The following is a 9,475-nucleotide window of genomic DNA, read 5'->3' on the forward strand; positions in this document are numbered from 1 at the left end:
TGTTCTTGCCCTGTGTCAGATCCTGCACAAATTATCTCCTTTTGCACTGTGCTGAGACTGCTCTGTGTGGCTGGTGTCTTTCTTCTCTAGGATCTACCTAATTAAGTGGCTAAATCACTTGTAGGGATGGAAAGTAAAACTGGCTCAGTGTTTTTGTAAAGTAATGGTTTGTAGGTAGTAGTGGGTCAGACCCAGGTCAGCATTGGGGACTGTTCCCCATGCTGATCTCTGTTGCTTAAGATGGAGATCACTGCCCTCAAGCCATTTCCTACAGAAGCAGTGTAATAAATTCTGAGTTCATCAGGACAAGGTTAGAAAGGCCAAGCATGACCAAACTCAGCAAAGACCGTGATCTTGATATAAGTTCCACTATGTCTGTAAGGGCACTAGAGTAAGTTAAATACAGTTTTCCTTCTAATGTGCCTGGCAAACACTGTCTTAGGTACAGTAGTAGAAGGACTCACATGGGACAGAGATGAAGGTTTACAATCCCATGCTGAAAGATACAGGGAAGTTTTCTTCCATTAATTCCTGGGCTAGATGTTGAATGAGAAGGTCTGTGGTCTGATTTCCCAAACCAGAGTCCAATTTCTACAGAAGCATAAAGGCCACGAACAGGGTGCATTCTGAAGGAAATCCCCTGCCTGCACACTCAGTGAAGAAAGTACAAAGCTCAAAACTAGAGGAATGTGTGTTCCTGATATATGCCACACCCGTGTGTCCTGGGAGAGAGTCTGAGTATGTCTTACAAGCAGTAATCAGGGCTCCTAGCAATAGTTACATGGGCAGATCCTGCTAGACGGAACATTCTAAAATTTCAGAATTAGGTGACTAGCCAAATAATCATCTGGACACTGGTCTTTACGGCATTTCTGGGACTAGAATAAGGCAGGGCGAGCTGAGAGGATGAGGAGAGGAATGGAAGTGTTTGTGTGGATGGATTTGAGGAACCTACTATCTAATTGGGTGGATGCTAGAGAACACAGGAGAAGATGAGAGTCCTGGGGCTCTACCTTCTCGACCAGATGCCGGCAGACGAGCTCTGTGCAGAGGAGAGCTAACAAGCTGGCTGGGGGATGCTGAGCTAGCAGTGATGGTGAGATCATCGAGTAGCCAGCCGTGTTGACAGTTTTCTGCCTTGACAAGCTGCCACCAACCAAACTTAAAACAATAACAACTATTATCTCGGTTCAGAAATTAAAGTGTTGAAAAGGTTGATGGTTCTCCATAAGGACTGTGGAAGAGGACCTGTCAACTGTCTTTATTTTAATTTCTTTGTACCTCCAGGGATCCTTTGGCTTACATATTTCCTTTCCAGGATACAGGAGTTTAGGATAAAAGCCCTGGTTTTCAGGAGTCTCAAAGGACTAGACACCACCATTTGTCCCAGCCTGAGTGGTGGTAAATTATTAAGAAACGAGATTAACTTGGCATGGCCACATTGGGAAGCCGTGTCATTAAGTCTGTCTTCAAGGTGCCAGGGTTCGATTGGTCATTGCCTCTGTTCTGGCCCTTGTTTTGAGTTCTGGAGACGTTGTCATTGCTGTCACCACTTGAGGGGAGTACCTGAGTCCCTTGGAATCATGACACCTATTCCAGGGTACAGCCTCAGCCCCCAAATAACTAGTATCATCCTCATTTGCGAGCAGGGAATCTGTCCTACAAAGTGTGATCTGGGTCTTTGGTCATTAAGATGCTTGTTATCAGTGCTGTAATCCTGGAGCTCAACACAGCTGCAGAAAAGAAGGATTGTCAGTAGCTAGCTTACTACTGCCAAGCTAAAACACCACGACCAGAAGCAACTTGGGAAGAGAAGAATTTATCTCCTCTTACAACTCTCAAGCGACACTCCGTCACCAAGAGAGGTCAGTGTAGACACTCAAGGCAGAAACTGAAGCAGAAGTCATGGAATCCTGCTTACTGGCTTGCTCTCCATGGGTTTGTTCATGTGACTTTCTTACACAATTGAGGACCATCTGCCCAAGGGTGGTACCACACCCCCCTTAGTGGTCCTGGTCCTCCAACATCAATCATTGTTCAAGAAAATACCATTCAAGACTTCTCTATGGGCCGATCTGATGGAAGCACTTTCTCATTTGAGGTTCTTCTTTCCGGATACTGCTAGCTTGCATGTTGACAAAGTAAACCAGCACGTGCAATGACTGAGGAGGCAAATAATTAGAGAGGCAAAGCCTGCCAGTCAGGCAGTGACTGGCCTTCTCCTTTGCTCCCAGACTTCACATCAGGCTCTCTCTGTGTGTCTGTCTTTCTGTGTTGCCTGTTTTCATGAGGGTGCTGGTCCTATCGGATCACATTCCACTCTAATAGTCTTATTTTAACTCTGGGTCTTTGTGTTGAATAAAAGCACACTTGAGGCTCTCAGCTATCCCCACGTTTCTTTAACTGGCCTACCTACTGTTTCTACCGATGCATTTAAAGGTGTCCTGATCTGTGACTTCCTTTGTTCTGCTTCTACAATAACTTAACAGAACCGCTTTCACATTAGGACCCAGAATTTGGGGTAACTTAAATCTAGGTTTTCATGCCACGGCCACTCATATTTGAGTCCAGAATAAAATGTCTTCTTTGAGCTTACTGTTGTGATTATTTATTATTTATTTATTTTAGTGTTGTGATTTTTATATCAAGAAAGTGAACACTAGAAGGGAGGTAGAGCTAGCAACAGAAAAAATTCACAAAGTTTGATTAAAATAAGGACATGGAAATATAAAAGAGGGGTGTTGGGTAAATGTCTGACCTAAGGGAGAGGGCAGCAGTCCTTAGGGAGACTTGGAAGGAGGAGACTGCAGAGGAATTGTGCGAAAGCGATGGACCAAAGGCTAGCAGGACACAGCAAAGTATTTGAAATGGAGGCTGTAGTAGTCTAAGTACAAACATTCTAAAAATATATAAACTTGCAAAAAGCAAAGGATGTCTTTTTTTTCCCCTTCCTCATAAAAAGCCTGCTCACAGCCGTCGTTACACTAATTTGGGGCACTGAAAAGCAGGTGTGCATTTTCTTGCCAGAGTTTCCTTTGCTTCGTTTGATCGCAGTGGCTACGGGGCTGACATACAAGGACAGCCCGTGAATGTTCCCTTCAGCGTGGCCTGCTCACCTTGCTGCCACTGTAAAGTCATGGTTGTTGAATTAGTGTCTCCGTGGAAAGGAGAAATGGTTAAAACTGTATCAGCTGTAGTTGATGAAAATGACACTAGCTTAGGTGCTATTTATTCATTTATAGAAATGGACTACACAATGAACACTCCTAAAATCTAAGGCAAAAGTTTTACCTTTCCTTGACAGGGGACAGGCAGACTCTTAAATGAGACAGCTAGAGACTTAGGAATCCTGACTTATCATTGGAATGAGCTGGAACACGGGGTGGTGCGGTGTCTCTCTGACAATCACTGTGGGAGGCCAGAAGGCATTTTGTTTCAATATGCCTAACTAGCCAGTGTTGGTTCAAACTTCAAGAGCCTGACCCTGACAAGTTTATTTTAGGAATACTTAAGCAAATTGCAAGTTGGTGAAGAGTTTTCTGGTGATAATTAACTCAATCCCGTGTGTACAATAAACCTCAAAGTAAGCTAAATAAAGATCAGACATGGTTATATCAACTCTTTGCAAATACATATGATACCTTCCATAAAGATGGGTTCTACAGATTAGGAAAAACAAGCTCATAATAAGGGTCTGGAGGAAGATCCAGTGTGGTCTCTGCCACAGAAATTGAAAAAAAAAAAAAACTCACCAGGCTATTAACCATGTCCGCTCCCAACCTTCTGCACAGATAACAGCCTGTACATCCCTTCCTTTGAAGGAACAACCTTCCGTGTTTAACATCCCAGGTTCTCCTAGTACTTACCCATGGGTACAAAAACCTGCTTACCTCCTACAGTAATGTACTCTCAAAATGACACAAGGATACTCAGAACCCAGATGCTATATGGATGTTTATACTTGATATGTTCCTGTAAGTGTTAAAAGCTCTTTCCTGTGCCTTGAACATATTAGGTGCCAAATAAAAGGCAACTGTGAAAACAAAAAGAGAGGGTACAGGCCATGGCAAGAAGTGTCCACGGGAGCATTCTGCAGTGAAGACCCCAACACCAAGTTTCTGATAAGAAAAATCAGGAAAACATAGTTTTTCAAGCAACAAGCCTATCTGTTTCTGCCATTTAGGCGTGATGTCTAAAAGATGGGGCTGTGGGAGGAAATGAACGTGTACTTCCTGGGTGCCCCTTCCAACTGGCAGGCTCTTCTGTGAACATTCAAAACTACTTTCTTTGTTCATCAACGTTTAAAAACCCTAGACAAAGAGCCGGAGTGGTGACATATATCTTTAATCCCTGCACTCTGGAGATCCCTGTGAATCTGAGCTCTGCCTGGTCTACACAGTGAGTTCTAGCACAGCCAGGACTACATACAGAGATCCTGTGTCAAAAACAAAACAAAGCACAAGCAAACCGACAGGTCTCCTTCTTGGTGAAACATTTGGGGTCTCCTGTTAATCACCGAGAACTTTCTTTTACTTAATTTCTTCTCACTGTTTTTTGCTTCATGGCTCTTATTCTTTGAAGTCACAGGGCAAGGACTGACACCAGAAAACCTGAAAGACTGTTGCAGTTACTATAGTTTGTTTTGTTTTGTTGAGATGGGGCCTCATGTAAATCAGCATGACCTTGAATTTGCTATAGATCTCTGGGTAATTTTAAGTTTATGATCCCCCTGAATCCATCTCCAGAGTGCTGGGATTAAAAGAGGACACTTCATACTTGCCTTGCAGTGAGGTTTCTCAAAGTGATTTTGGTTGCCTTTGAAATTCAAAACACATCATATTCTCCCCGCTCCTTTTCTTTAGCTTTATGAGTATAGTTTTTTCTAAATATGGATGCAACTATAGAGCCTGTCAGTGAAGGAAAGAGGTGACAATTAGTGTGTTAAGAAGTTGGATATATGTGACATGTTGCTTTGCCTTTCTGAACGAAGAGGCAGGGGTGAGATTGCCCAGATAGCAAGTTCCTCGGGGTGCATATGCGTAAGACAGTAACATGATGGGTTAGTGTGGTTCTGACCGTGGGGGTGAGCACAACCAAATGGAAACTTCCAGACAGTCTGAAGGTCTAGATGACAACTCGATGTTACATCATGTATGTTTGTATGGGAGCAATTCGTATGTTAATGACTTCATTTGTGAATCATACATACATACATGAAGGTGGCATGGATATGATCACTCTAGAGTTTGTCTCACTTTTCCCCCTCTTTCCTGCCTCACGGTAAATCCGAGTGTGTAAAGCCAATGTTTCCTCCTCCCTAGAATGTTCCAGATTTGCATCTGCCTCTGGGGCATAGATACTTACTTTCAAATGGGGAGAACTGATTGTTCTTGAATAATAACAGTAATGAACATTACTAATACTCCAAGAATGGTTTAGTAGCTTGGCCAGATCCAGCCGTGAGCATCAAGGATGGAGTTCAGTCCTGTGGAATCTAACCCAAGAAACTGTGCTTGAAGTTTCTGCCTCACATCACCCATGAAGGTGTGCTCTACTTGGATCAGGAACACTTGCTAGAAGTCAACAAACTATATCTGTTCTTTTATTAAATCTTTATGGCAATGCCATAAACCAGCATTTATTATTTTAATTTCATTATGGCCTTGATATTAAATGATTTCCTCAAAGTATTACATTAGAGGCAAGAAATTAATCGTGCCAAAATTTAATCGCACAGAATAAACATACTATAAATCTTGGTTGACATTTCTATTAATCTTCAAAGAAGTTACAGATATGGCACTAAGCAATGCATTGTCTCATGCTGCTGGGTCTCAGTAAGTAAAAGTTTTCCTAATTAGCATAAGGGCTATCACAGGCCAAAGACCCACCAGTTAGCTGTCTCTCTAGCACACATGGTAGTTTTTATTTCACCATGGGAATTGAGGATCACAGAGAGATGGTTGAGACCATAGAGAGAAATCTACCCGAATCTCACAGGAGAGTTCTCTCAAACATCTCTCTCCCCTAAGGATGGGTATAACAAAAGATGATGGTCACTCTCTGGTCTTCATATGAATTTACCTTTGACACATTTTAAGTTCTATCATTTGAGTCCATGTACCCTTCCCAAAGGACCAAGCCATCAAGATAATACTCAACTACTTGAACATGGTGGAGCTCAGCCTTATTTAGAAGACAGGTAAGGATTCGTAGTCACTTCCTGAGGCTGTGTCTGGACCTCATCCAGCACTTTATGCACGGTCTGCCAGGCTCGCAAGCCACCCTCTGCTTCATACTGCATGCACCAGCAGTTGGCACATATCCAAGGGCCCAACCCTTGCTTTCTCTTTTCCTGCCAATTAATTTTCATAATAAAAGTACATACAGCCACATACGTATTATTATTCATCAATCCCAGCGTGGATTCTACAAAGTCTCAAAAGAAAACAGAATGCCCCCAGTAGCGACATTATCAAACAAAGGAAGATGACTGCATTTCTGTTGAGGTAAATAATCACTCTGATTAACCCGTTGAGGCAAATAACTACTGTGCTTAATGTGTAAGGGCTTTGTGCAAGCTTTCTATGGACGGTAATTTGAAAAGACATTGGGCACAAAAACACACTGCCAAATCCGGTTCCCATCAAGGATTGTATTGGAAGGAAAGAAAATGAGCAGAGCTGAATGAGAGTCTGTCTTCTCAATAAAAAAGGTTTTTTTTAGGATGTAATGTAAACAGATTCTGTTATTAAGGCTATTTATGTGGTAGGATATTTAATAGCAAAAATACCAAAACCAGTTACTGATGGTAGGTTCTGAAAGTTATGAAGTTCTGAAACACCGCAGGGGGCAGTGTGGCCGACATAACCCACACTGAGAAGGAGGGAGAACTTTTTAGATTAGCTGTCTCATCTGGTGAATTAAAGACACTGGAAAATCTAGTGAAAGAACCTTAGAGAGTTTCGTTTCTGGTTTTAAATCTTTTGCTGTGGCCATAGATGGTGGTGCTAATGACACAAAAATAACTCAGCTAGTAATTTTCTTAAAAGTATCAATGAGAAATACAAGGTCACTAAGAAAATACACATATAAATCAAGGGATTTATATGAGCCATAAAAGGGTATATTAAAATTCATTTTCTTTCTTCATTATAAATATATCTGGTACAGTTTTTTGTTATTGTTTGTTTGATTTTGTTTTTTTGAGAAACTCACTGTATAGCCCTGGCTGGCCTAGAAGTTATAGACTAGGCCGACACAAACTCACAGAGATTCATTTATCTGTGTATCCTGAGTGTGAGATTAAAGGCACATACCAGACTTTAGCAATGATAGGTAAAAGAAGGGGGCTTTTCAAATTAATAGAAGATAAAGAAATTGATGCCCAAAGCCCACGCTTAATGAAGTATTATCAAGATAATGTATTCAACACGAAGGTATAAAAATGGATAACATCAGGCAAATTATCATTAAAACCGACTTTCCTAAGGGCCACATCATCATCAAATCCAAGAATTCCTTAAAAGTGTTGGTGAGCTGACTATGGCAATACATTCTTTGTGCTTGCGTGTAAGATAGATAGGTCAAGATGGGTGGTGATGGTATAATCTTTAATCTCAGCACTCGGGAGGCAGAGACAGGCAGATCTCTGTGAGTTCGAGGCCAGCCTGGTCTACAAGAGCTAGTTCCAGGAAAGCTAGGGCTGTTATACAGAGAAACCCTGTCTTGAAAAACAAAAAACAAAACAACAACAAAAAAGCTAAATCAAGGACAAATGTTGAGAGATTATGATCTGGATTTGTTACATGTTATCTAGTTATTTATATTTATGGTAGCAAAACAAAACTTTGTACCAAAATTTGCTGATGAAACAATATTATATATTTAGTAATTTTTAAGCCTTATTAGTTCATTTAAATTAAAATAGATTTCATAATTCTTGGAAAAAAATCAACATTTTGGTATACTTGCAACTCCATTTTCAGTCTACAGAAAAACATTGCCTGACAGCTGCTAAATGGACCACTGTCTGTCCCAATCTAAGCTGCAGTCTGACATTCCACCTAAAGAAATCCTTGCCTGTGTCTTGTATTAGTCACCAATCTATTGCTATGAGGAGACACCATGGCCAAGATGATTCTTGTAAAAGAAAGCGTTAACTGGGGCAGGTTCAGAGGGTTAATCCATCATAATAGCAGGAAGTGTGGCAGTGAGCAGGCAGGCTGCTGGAGCAGCATCTGACACCTTACATCCTGATCCGCAGAGGAGAGAGGGGGAGGGAGGGAGAGAAAGGGAGGGAGGGAGAGAGAGAGAGAGAGAGAGAGAGAGAGAGAGAGAGAGAGAGAGGAGAGAGAGGAGAGAGGAGAGAGAGAGGAGAGAGAGAGAGAGAGAGAGAGAGAGAGAGAGAGAGAGAGAGAGAGAGAGAGAGAGAGAGAGACTGGGCCTTATGGGGGCTTTTGAATCTTCAGCGCCTACCCCCAGTGACATATGTCCTCAACAAGACCATACATAATTCCTCGAAAAAGAACGCATCTCCTAATCCTTCTAATCCTTAAATGGTTCCACTCCCTGGTGACTAAGCACTCAAATACAGGAGCCGATAGGCTCTTCTCATTCAAATCACCACATGCCTCTTTTATTAGACTCTTATAGGTCCCAATGCGCTTCTCTTCACAGTCACAGCTTTTATTGTGTCATAACTTCGTGCTTACACTGGTGAGAAACTGTTTCCAAGAATGAAGCACAATCCAGGTAGAATTAGAAGGGAAATATCCGAACACCGGAAGAACTCAGTGAAACAGCAGCTGTTTCCATGAAATCAGATACTGAGGCAGGAGTATCTCAAATACAATATCAAATCACGCAATCGTTTCATGTTGCCTTTTTTTCTTTTACTTTTTATTGGGAGGGGGTAGGGTTAGAGACAGGGTCTCCCTGTGTAGCCTTGACTGTCCTTGAACCTTGTCTCCATAGACCAGGCTGACCTCACAGAGATCCACCTACCTCTGCCCCCCAAGTGCTAGGATCGAAGGCACACACCATCACACATGGCTTTTTCTTTACTTTTATAATAAATATTTAAATCAATGAAGTTTTATTATATAGAAGGGTTCACTATATTATTGATTACAAAGGTGGAGCCCTCTCATCAATCCCGGAAGAATATCCTAGTGGGTTACTATGTTATTGGGGCTACTGTGTAAAGATTTTGCCTTTCTATAGTGGCAGATATACACAGGCATTTTTTATTGTTTATGACTTTTTGTGAGTGATCTTGTATTTAATGTGTGGTCCAAGGAAATTCTTCATCCTATATAGCCTAGGAAAGTCAAGGAGTGGGATACCCCTGGTCTGTAAAGACTATGGACTTCTTCCATTGATGAGGTGTGCCAATAATGGTTTCATTACCAGGTATGTCATTGGCTTTTACAGAATGAATTTTTGAAATACTGGATCTTGATGTGTATCACAG

This window comes from Arvicola amphibius, chromosome 6 (assembly GCF_903992535.2).
Source record: "Arvicola amphibius chromosome 6, mArvAmp1.2, whole genome shotgun sequence".
NCBI lineage: Eukaryota > Metazoa > Chordata > Mammalia > Rodentia > Cricetidae > Arvicola > Arvicola amphibius.